At 34.2% G+C, this 12,300-nt stretch overlaps 1 protein-coding gene across 3 annotated transcripts in view; it reads left to right on the forward strand.

The window, feature by feature from the left end:
- LOC100157285 overlaps positions 1 to 12,300 on the forward strand; it is a 49,341-nt gene that overhangs the window by 11,158 nt on the left and 25,883 nt on the right. The window lies entirely within an intron of this gene.

Consider the following 12,300-nt stretch of genomic DNA (forward strand, 5'->3'; position numbering starts at 1 on the left):
ATAATAACTTTGGGATATCAAAGAATTAGTCAGAGACAACAAGATGAAGTGTGATCAGAAGATTTGCACAAATATGGGATGGTTGATGACAAGCTATTTATCAGTAGAGTACAGGCCAGGCCTGGGGCAAATTTCACAGGGTGTGCTCTCTCCTTTTCTCCTTGTTTGTTTCAAGATAAAATCAAGTTAAAATGTATATCAAAAGCAGCCTTGGGGAAAGTTAAATCACATATCAAAGGGGAAAAGAAAGCCCTAAAAGAGAGCTAGAAAGATATGGGTAGCAGGACAAGGATTAGAGTCATATGGCTTTTTTTTTTAACCTGCTGAAAAATCTCTTAACAATATGTTCTCAGTAACACAGATCCTCTAAAAACAGAAGACTTGTGTGGATCTCTTCAACCTTAGGAATAGCTCTGTAGTAAAAGCTCTGAGTATCACACCTGACTGCAAATATCAGAAGTGGCAGCAATATTTTATTGTTTCAAATCAAACTAATACCTAGTAAGATATTGGAAAATCATCTTTTTGTTATGTATATAAGGTTCTAGAACATGCCCAATTATGATCCCTACATTTTAAGGAAGACTAAGGACCACCAAACTCAGTACAATTCTACATTCTACATATGTTCCTGATATGGTTCCTTCTCAATAGTATCAAGGCCAGTTAAAACTGAAACACAAAAAGTTTAAGATAAAAAGTTGATGAAAGGTGGATGAATGAAGGAAAGCAGTCAAATATTTTCTATTTTAAGTCAGAACAATTAAATATTGGGACTTCGAGTATGAAAGATAGGATTTATGTGTTTCTGAATATATCTGTATCTATCAAAAACAATTTTTTTTTCTGCATCTATTGAGATGATCATATGATTTTTGACTTTTCTTTTGTTAATGTGGTGTATGATGCTGATTGATTTGCGTATGTTGAACCATCCTTGTGAACCTGGGATGAACCCAACCTGGTCATGGTGTATAATTTTTTGGTATGTTGTTGGATTCGGTTGGCTAAGATTTTGTTGAGAATTTTTGCATCTATATTCATCAATGATATTGGCCGATAGTTTTCTTTTTTGGTGGTATCTCTGTCTGGTTTTGGAATGAGGGTGATGGTGGCCTCATAGAATGTCTTTGGGAGTATTCCTTCTTCAACCTTTTGAAAGAGTTTAAGGAGGATGGGCACCAATTCCTCTTTATATGTTTGATAAAATTCACCTGTGAAGCCAGCTGGTCCTGGACTTTTATTTGTAGGGAGTGATTTTATGACCTCTTCAATTTCATTTCTAGTGATCGGTCTGTTCAGTTGGTCTGTTTCTGCTTGATTCAGTTTTGGCAGGCTGTAAGATTCTAGAAAATTGTCCATTTCTTCCAGATTGTCAAACTTGTTGCCATATAGTTGTTCATAGTATTCTCTTATGGTTTTTTGTATTTCTGCTGTGTCCGTTGTGATTTCTCCTTTTTCATTTATAATTTTGGTGATTTGGTTTCTTTCTCTCCTCTTTTTAGTGAGTCTGGCCAGGGGTTTATCAATTTTGTTCACCTTTTCAAAGAACCAGCTCTTGGTTTTATTAATTTTCTCTATTGTTTTTTGAGTCTCTATTTTATTGATTTCTTCTTTGATCTGTATAATTTCCTTCCTTCTGCTGACTTTAGGTCTTTTTTGTTCTTCTTTTTCTAGTTCGTTTAGGTGGAGGCTTAAGTTGTCCATTTGGGATCTTTCTTCTTTTTTGAGAAAGGCCTGTATTGCTATAAATTTCCCTCTGAGCACTGCTTTTGCAGCATCCCATAGATTTTGAGAGGTTGTGTCTTCATTATCATTTGTTTCAAGGTAGTTTTTAATTTCCTTCTTGATTTCCTCATTGACCCATTGGTTTTTTAGTAGCATGTTGTTTAGTCTCCATGGAGTAGGTTTTTTCTCTTTCCTTTTCCCATGGTTGATTTCTAATTTCATGGCATTGTGGTCAGAGAAGATACTTGAGATAATGTCTATGCTCCTAAATTTATTGAGGTTAGCTTTGTGTCCCAATATGTGGTCGATTCTTGAGAATGTTCCATGAGCATTTGAGAAGAATGTGTATTCTGCTTTTTTTGGATGTAGTGTCCTGAAGATATCAATTAAGTCTAACTTTTCTATTGTTTCCTTTAGGCTCTCTGTTGCTTTATTGGTTTTCTGTCTAGAGGATCTGTCCATTGATGTGAGGGGGGTATTTAGGTCTCCTACTATGATTGTATTCTCATCAATATCTCCCTTTATGTCTGTTAATATTTGTTGTATGTATCTGGGTGCTCCTATGTTTGGGGCATATATGTTGATGATAGTAACATCCTCTCCTTGGATGGATCCCTTAATCATTAAATAGTGTCCTTCTTTGTCTTTCTTTATGTCTTTTGTTTTAAAGTCTATTTTGTCTGATATGAGCGTTGCGACTCCTGCTTTTCTGTCATGTCTATTGGCGTGAAATACTTTTCCCCACCCTTTCACTTTCAATCTATATGTATCTTTTGTCCTAAGGTGAGTTTCTTGTAGGCAGCATATTGAAGGTTTTTGCCTTTTTATCCACTCAGCCACTGTGTGTCTTTTGATTGGGGCATTCAGTCCATTGACATTTAAGGTGATAATTGATAGATGATTATTTATTGCCATTTGATCCTCGTGTTCCAGTTGATTCTATGGTTCTCCATTCTTCCTTTCTTTTTTTTTTTTAAAAAAAAACAATTTTCAAAAAAGAAGGTTAAGGTACTCGGGATTGCATATACTGTGGTGAATAATGTTGATGTTATAAATGACTAACTCTAAGGCTGTCAAATCCTTTTAGTTGACCAATTTTTTTATAAAAGAATCCTAAGATTTAGAGACAGTTGTGGAAAGGAAGTGCTTTTCCTTTTCTAAGGATTCATTTATTCTTATGCTCCCCATTTATTTCTGCCACACACTTATTTTTCAAATCTTCTCATGGACTTTCTCTTATTCTCTCCTCTCATCATCTCTTTTTTTTTTTTAAACTTAATGCTATACAAGCTCTAATAGCGGATAAAACTCAGAAGGAAAGCCAAGTAGAATGCCCATCGTTTAGGCTATATTCAATAAATGTCACTCTCCCTTTTCCCAGTCTGTCTTCCTGTGGCTAAATACCTGCTTTAGTTCCTGTTACAGCTATCCAAAAATTTACACTGTAGACACTTCTCTTCATTGCTCTGAACATTTCCTAAATTTCCTTTAACTGGGGCAGGGGATGGTGGGCTTGGGGTTGGGATTGAACTGCCATGCCTGGTCTCAAATCTACCATATTCTTCTCTTCCTGATAGTTTCCCAAAGTCTAAGGAATTAAGAATTAGAAATGGACCACAGGTTAACAATTTAATAGAGGACAAGGAAACTTTCCAACTGAGTTAAACTTTTTAGAAGGGTGTCCAGATGCACTGTGCTCTGAGTGTATGTTTAAAATATTGACTTTGGCGTGTGATGACTTCTCAGAAGCTAAGGCCCAGATCAGGTTTCCACAGAACTGAATAGTGCTTTTTTATGCAAATTCATCACTATTTATTCAGCTAGCTCACACACAGAGAACCAGGAATTAATAAGCAGAGCGTGAGTTTATTCTTGAACTGTCAACGTTAATCTTTTCTAATGACTTAGCAATTACATTTGAGTGGGTGCAGGCAAGACTACATATTTGCTACCTCTTCTTCACCTGTTTACTTTTAGCAAAGAGTAGCCTGTGGCTTTCAAAGTTGCTACAATCCCAGCATGAGCATGTAATTAGAAATCCCAATGTATTCTATGAATCTCTGGCAGAAAGGTATGCTGCATAATTTAGTCCTGTGAGAGGTCACCATTGCCATTGTTGTTTATTTTTGGTTGTTTGATCTCAAATGTGTTTTTCAAGTTTATCTGCCTTTAAAACCAAGCTTACATGGCATGATTCAGCCCCGTTCAGCCACGGGATATAACATGTTTTAATTACTTTCACTTGGTCTTTTTTACTAAGGAAAAAACTGTGTCAGAAGGAAAAAAAAGCACTCCTACTTTTGTTAGAGACATAGGTAAATGGTGTGGTCTGAAGGACATAGAAATAAATACTGGTATGATTTTAAAAGCATATAATAAACCATATAAATGGAGGCAACAAATATGGAGATGGATTCACTGAAAAAGATGTACACTTTGACTAACAGTAAGATTTTCTAAATTTGGCAGTGTAAGCACAAACTTACCAAATTGCTGGATTGGCTGGATTTTCAAATAGAACAAATTGAAAGCAGGAAGAGGTAATGAATTAAGCTTTAACTTCTGCATTTACTAAATCCAAATTATTCTTCCTGGATAATAAATGAAACAATTATATAATAATTAAAGTATACCTCAGATACCTGAGCATATTATCATAATTTAAATAATTTCTCATTAGAAGTTGTTAATATCATCTTCAGACAGTTTTTAAACATTATCAAGCACTCCGCTGCAGATAGCACTATGTGAATTGTTATAACCTCCAGACCGTTGTCACATTCTCGGCATGCATTATCATTGGATATGTACATTACTCTATCTTAGCAGTAAACAACTAGTCACAGTTTTATGAATATTTGCCTAGTTAAAGCCTTAAGTTATGTCACTTATACAATTCATAAAATTAATTTGTTCAAGACAACCAGTTATGTCAAGTGAACTGGAAATCAGCAAAGTAAAAATAACATCTTTTACTGTGATTAGTTTTTTCAACTGTCCAGTGTTTTAGGAAAATAATATTAATTGCCTAGAAACACTAAAGGATTCTTAGTCATTGAAAAGGAAATTTGCAGCATTTTAACCTTTTTTTATTTTTTAAAATTTATGTGATTTTTAAAGGTCATTTTCCATTTAGCTATTACAGGCTATGGCTATATCCCCAGTGTTGTGCAACATATCCTTGAGCCTGCCTTACACCCAAGAGTTTGTACCTCCCATTCCCCTACTCACACTTTGCCCCTCCGCCTCAACTGGTAAATACTAATTAATTCTCTATATCTGCGAATCTGCTTCTTTTATGTTATAGTCACTAGTTTGTTGTATTTTTTAGATTCCACATATATATGCTATTACATGGTATTTATCTTTATCTGACTTATTTCACGTAGCACAAAACCCTCCAAGTCCATCCATGTTGTTGGAAATAGCCATATTTCATTGTTATTTATGACTGAGTAGTATTTCAATTGGCAATTGTAAATAATGCTACTATAAACATTGAGTGCATGTATCTTTTTGAATTAGTGTTTTCAAAGAAAACTATGTTTTGACTAAAATCCTAAGCTTCCTTAACTTTATTTCTATTTTTCTTGCCATTATTTAAAGATTATCATGTACCCAAATTTTCTGGAATTTTAAAAATACGTTTCCAAAAATAATACAATACCTGTGCCACAAGGAAGTCACTGGATGAAATTTTCCATTTCACCAATAGATGGCAGTGATTAACCATTACATGTGTCTTTGTAGGCATTCCAGGTTTGGGGAATCTACACTGTAAAAATTCAAAAGCAGAAAACCTATAGTTAAGAACTAGTGGCCAAATCATTCAGAGAACATAACGTCAGTATGAAATTATGGCGATTCTGATAAAATCTTAGTGTCATACTAACCTCATTGTAAAGAAAGAATCAATCAAGTGGAAAATAGGAAAATAGAAAACTGTAATGCTGAAGGATCACAACTATCAGTTTTCTAAAGTATGCATATATGATGGAAACACATTTGACAAAATGTCATTTTCTTCAGGTGAAAAACTATAGGTTAATTTTCCTTAAAATGTGAAAACTCTTCATAATTGTGAAGTAAAGAGATCAACAAATTAAAAAATGGGCAAATTAGATGAACTGACAGTTCACTGAGAAGGAAATTCAAATGACTCAAACACATGAGAAGATGTTAAATTTCCCTCATTATTATGAAAGAAATGTGACTATAATTATATTTAAATACAATTTTTGCCTATCATTGTAGGCTTGATAATATATTGTTAGAAAGGCTGTGAGGAAAATGGCTGGTGGAAAGACCATTTGGCAATTACAAATGCATATATCCTTTGACCTAGCACTATCACTTCTGGGAATGCATATCCTGCAGATATGTTCCCACAGGATATATTTAAAAGGTATTTACTGCAGCATCAATTGCAATAGTAAAGGGTTGGAAACAACATAGATGTCTATCAAGTGAAGCTGGTTAAATAATCTATAATATATGCAATACTACATCCATAAAATGGAATGCTATAGAACTTTACAAAAGCAGAAAGTTATCTCTGTACTAATATGAAAATATCTCCAAGACATGTTTAGTGGGGAAAAAAAGTGCAAAAGAGAGTGGATAGTATGCTTCCTTTTGTTTAAGAAAGGGAAGGAAGTAAGAATACACATTTGCATTTGCTTATATTTGTATAAAGAAACTTTGGATCAGTACACAGCAACTATAAAAGTGATTACTTCCTTAGGAGGTTAGAGTGGGAACTGAGTGCATGGGGGACAGAAATGAGAAAAAGAATCTCATTGTTTAAATTATTACTCATTCGAAATTTTTCAGAGTATTTTGCTTTTAACAATGGAATAAATAAAACCTTATTTAGTAAGTTATGTTAGTTATAGTTATTAGTGATATTGTGCCATTATTATTTTCCTGATTTTGATAATGAGCTATAGTTATGTAAAATGTAAACACTAGAGGAAGCTGAGTTAAGGTAATACAGCGACTCACCATACAATATTTGCAACTTGTCTATAAATTCTAAAATCATTTCAAAATAAAAAGCTTTTTTAAAAATAAACAGTTGAAAACCTCTTTGGTCCACAGTCTCGCTGGAAAGTGTGAGAAGACAGAAAAACACCATCATCCCTGGTGTCCAGGGATATGATACAGATCCATGTAACAATGACAACTCTAGGTCAGGTTCCTTTACTATACCCTCTTGGGGGAAGATGTTTCTTCCTTAATAACTATTTTCTTTTGCAACTATATATTGGTTTGGGTGATTATTTTTAAAATGTATGCTTCCCCACTAAGAACAGAGATATGTGTGTACATATTGTACATGATAGATGTCTTAAAGCACATGTAGGGAATTTAAGTGAAAGAAATATTATGTTTATTTTGCATAATTCCAAAAGGCAGAACCAAAACCAAAGGTGGAGATTACGGGAGGCAAACTTTGGCTCAATGTAATCTATTCATTTTCTAACAGCCAGAGCAATCAAATAATCAAATAGATTGTTCCAGTTAAAGGTGCACTCCTCAAAATTGGAAACATTCCAAAAGAGGCTGGGATGAGACGGAAATGACATCTTCAGGTGGGAGAGCAGATCAGATAATAGATAAGATTCTAAGATGGTCAACACTAAGATTCTGTATGCTTTCTGGCATATCATACCTTAAATCTTCTTCAGCTTCCTTCATATTTGAAGAATCAAAGGAGCTCTTATTTTTTTGCTATCCTTCAACTCTGTGTTCTCAGTATGTTAAATGCCAAGGTTATTCTTTGAAGCCCATTTTCTAATAAATAACATTTAGCTCATTGAAGCTTATCTGCTGAGTTCTACCCACTCACTCAGCCTTGGGAGATCCCCATGCAGATTATCCTTGTCAGCTTTGCAATTCGTATTCAGGAAGCTCAGCATTATTAGATGCTAGTTTGGAAGAATTTTAGAGACCATCTATTCAATAACAGACACTTTTCAAGTCCTTGGGTGTGGAGACTTGTAAAATTTTTTGAAAGTCTAAGTAAATTATAACCATTTAAACCCCCTTACTCAAAATGCACAAAAACCCTAGTTGATTCTGTCAGGCATTATATAATTTTCAGCATAATAATTATGATTATTTCTACCTAGTAGGTTATGTTTTCTTAAGCATTTGATATTTTATTAATCTCGCACCTCACACACAATGGAAAAATGAGAATTATTGGTCTGCAGTTGTCAAGATTCTATCCTTATGGATTGGAGTTAGCACAGTAGCCATTTATAACAAAATGCAACACTTCATGGTAATCTATTCCACAGTTTCAACTTTGAGTTCCTTCATACTGTTCAAGAGATGCTCTCCTGCCCTTGATTCTCCTACACCTAGTACATTGACTAAGTCTTGACAAGTGATTCCAAATAGAACTTTCTACAATTTTATAAATCTATGCTGTCCAATGTGTCAGCCACTAGCCACGTGTGGCTATAGTGGACTTGAAATGTAGCTAGAATGACTAAGGAATGGGTTTATTTTGTTTTGTTTTATTTTAATTAATTTAAATTCAAATAACTAAATCTGGCTAGTGGCTACCATATTGGATGGAACAGATATAGACCATCCTACACATTTAAAATAAATTTTTCTGCTATTTCTGATTTACTAAACACTCATAAAGGCATTATTCTTAATTTTCCTCAGTAAAACTCAATGAAAATAATTCATGTAGTGTCTCCTCTAATCTTATTTGTAATTCTAAGGATAATTTTGTGTCTGCTCTCTCATTTCCCTCTTTGGGTCATAGTGAAAAAAACTCTAAGTTTACAATCATATGATCAGAGCCTGAGAAATAGTTCTGTGACTTTGATCTTTTTATATTTAAAATTTACAAAATCTGAATCTGTTGAATTATGGTTATAAAGTGGCTCAAATGATTTTATTCTGATCAACTGTCCCTTCAGTATCATTGAGACTTGATTGTGATTAAGGTACTCTGATATATAAATAAGGTAATGGAGTAGACAAGAACTAACATTTATTGAACACCCACCATATATGAGGCATTTTCTTGATGATCAAATATCTGTAACATAGGATATCTTTTAATTTTCGTGATTGCCCTGCATACTCTTGTTACTAGTCTAGTTAATAGCGACAAAATCAAGAATAAGATAGGTTGAATGACACAAAGGGCCATGGGACTAAGCAAGAGAAACAGGATTCAAAAACTAAATGTGAATTCAATCTTCTTTCCACTAAACCACAGCTGCCTCTTAAGTAGTTTTTAAAACAGTAACAATAACTAGCATAGGTCAGCAAGTATGTTCCAAGAAGTATGCTAGATACATTATCATTTAATCCTCATAACAACCCATTAAATTTTACAAAGAAACTATAAAACATAGTTTCATATAACTTTAAATTAGCAGGGTCAAATACTTTAGGGAGGTCAAGGAGGATCTGATAAATCAGCTCTTCTCTACCTTCATTTTTCTTTAAGTATGATAATTCACTGGCTTGAGCTCTTCTTTACACTTCAATTTTAAAATATATCTTGAGTGTTCATCATGTACAAAGCACTACACTGAGTGGGAAGATTGCATAAAACTAGATTTTTGTTTTCAAAAGCCTTTTCTTCCATTCTCTTCAGTATTCCTTCCCTCCCCTGTTTATATTCTATAAAATTTCTCAAAATATATTAAGTCTGAAAGCAAAGTCAGTGATATTTAATTTTTACTTATTGAAAATTTGGTTCCTGATACAAGTAACATTCTAATTATACTGAGGTAGGCAGGACCAAGGTGGAAGGTGTTTCAGGGTCGTTAGACTGGATTAAAAAATTACCAGTGAAGTAAGAAGCTACTTCTTGTTCGTAAATCCTTGATCAAGTTTTTCCTATTCTGTTTCATTACTCAGATATTCTATCTTGTCCCACACATTCCCATTCCAGATCTGTTATTTTTATCATAACATTCAAAACTGTATTTGTAGACATTTTCAGGCTCATAGTACATTTCCCTATCCTACTTAATTTCTCTTCTTTGTAGACATACAGATGGCCAACAGGCACATGAGAAGATGCTCAATATCCCTGATTATTAGAGAAATGCAAACCAAAACTACAATGACATACCATCTCACACCAGTCAGTATGGGCATCATTAAAAAGTCTACAAATAACAAATTCTGGAGAGTGTGTGGATAAAAGGGAACCCTCCTACTCTGTTGGTGGGAATGTAAATTGGTACAACCACTATGGAAAACAACATGGAGGTAGCTCAGAAAACTAAATATAGGGAGTTCCCATTGTGGCTCAGCTGGTTACAAACCCGACTAGTATCCATGAGGATGCAGGTTCAATCCAGTGGGTTAAGGATCTGGCATTGCTGTGAGCTGCAGTGTAAGTTGCAGATGCAGCTCAGATCCCGCATTGCTGTGGTTGTGCAGTAAGCTGGCAGCTGCAGCTCTGATTCAACCGCCAGCCTGGGAACTTCCATATTCCATGGGTGTGGCCCTGAAAAGCAAAATTTTGAAAAAAGAGAGAAAAGTAAATATAGAATTACCATATGATCCAGCAATCTCACTCCTGGGCATATATCTCTAGAAAACCATAATTCAAAAATATAGTAAACCCCAATGTTCATTGCAGCACTATTTACAATAGTCAAGACATAGAAACAAACTAAGTGTCCATCAACAAATGAATGGACAAAGATATAGTATATATATATATATATATATATGAATATTACCCAGCCATAAAAAAGAATGAAATAATGCCATTTGCAGCAACATGGATGGACCCAGAGATTATCATACTAAGTGAAGGAAGTCAGCAGAGAAAGACAAATATGATATCACTTATATGTGGAACCTTTAAAAATGATGCAAATGAGCTTATTTACAATCCAAAAATAGACTCAGAGACATAGAAAACAAACTATGGTTAGTTATCAAAGGGGGGATACAGATTAATTAGGAGTTTGGGATTAACATATACATACTACTAAATATAAAATAGATAACCAACAAAAACCTACTGTACGGCATGGGGAACTATATTCAGTATTGTGTAATAACCTATAAGGGAAAAGAGTCTAGAAAGGAATGTGTATGATTGTGTGTTACTGAATCACTTTGCTGTACACCTGAAACTAACACAACATTGTAAATAAACTCTACTTCAATTTTTAAAATGGTTAAAATTTTTAAAATTCTCTTCTTTGCTCTAGGAATAACATTAAGTACAATCAAAGTGAAAATATCAGAGCTGCTACAGGCCAAGCTCATAAAAATCATCTGACAGGAGTAAAATCTGTCATATCTATCTATCTAGAGAGATTTAGTGTAGCTCAAGATCTTTGGGAGCATTCTCAAATCCAACTTGCTTGGAGAAGAGACGGATTTATATGAGTCTTATTCCTAGTCCTTCTCCTTTACTCTGAAAGCAAAACCTGAATCTAATCTGTAAAATCAAGCCCTTCAATCATTTCAAATACACTGATCTCTCAGACCACAGAACTACGGATCTGGCTCTGTGAACGCAGTCAAATCAAAGGCCTATATATTAGTTTCATCATATATAAAAAAATGTGCCATCCCTGTCTGTCTCACAAGGCTGTTGGGAGTCTTCAAGGAGATCATAAAGGTAAAGTGCTTCAAATACCCAAAATTGTTACACAAATTTTTATATTATTTTAGGAAAAGAAACAAAAATGTTTTTGGTATTAAGCACTAAAATAATTTGTACATTTTTTCTGGATTTTTTTGGTACATCTAAAATGCATACCTCTCAAAATAAAGCAAGACTTTATTTTTTTTAAGTTGTAGACATTTTGAATTCTGAAAGTTTCTAATTCTTACTCTATAATTATAAAAAAACAAACTAGCATAGAATTCTAATAATTTCTAATCTAAGAAATTCTATGAGACTATGAAATGTCTGATACATTTCTGGCATATTCTACCATTTATTTATTTATTTATTTTTTATTTATTTTTCAGGGCTGCACCTGCAGCATATGGAGGTTCCCAGGCTAGGGGTCGAATCAGAGCTACAGCTGCTGGCCTACACCTGAGCCACAGCAACACAGGATCCTCAACCCACTGAGTGAGGCCAGGGATCGGACCCACGTCCTGATGGATACTAGTCAGATTGGTTTCCGTTGAGCCATGACAGGAACTCCCTATCATCTTTTTGGGAGTAAATTTTTACCTTTCTTGCATGTAAAAAAATGTGTACATAAAAAGGTATTTGACACATGAAAATGCAAAAAATATGTTCTAATACAGTGGGGACATGGTACTTTTTTCCATACTTCCCATAAAATAATTAACTCAAATTTTTATGCTTGTGTGGTTTTAAAAATAATTTTACATGTTTATGTGTAGGGTGGTATGTGGTGATGTGGAAGGATCTAAGGAGAAGGTTGACCAGAGGTGTGTGTGTGTGTGTGTGTGTGTGTGTGTGTGTGTGTGTGTGTGTGTTTTATTGTAAGAAGTAAAAATAGTTAAAATTGTAAAAGGAATTCCTACATGAAAATAATTGTTAATATAAATTAGCCACAACCTTTTCATGCAGAGATAGGT

This window comes from Sus scrofa, chromosome X, assembly GCF_000003025.6.
Source record: "Sus scrofa isolate TJ Tabasco breed Duroc chromosome X, Sscrofa11.1, whole genome shotgun sequence".
In the NCBI taxonomy this organism is placed as follows: domain Eukaryota; kingdom Metazoa; phylum Chordata; class Mammalia; order Artiodactyla; family Suidae; genus Sus; species Sus scrofa.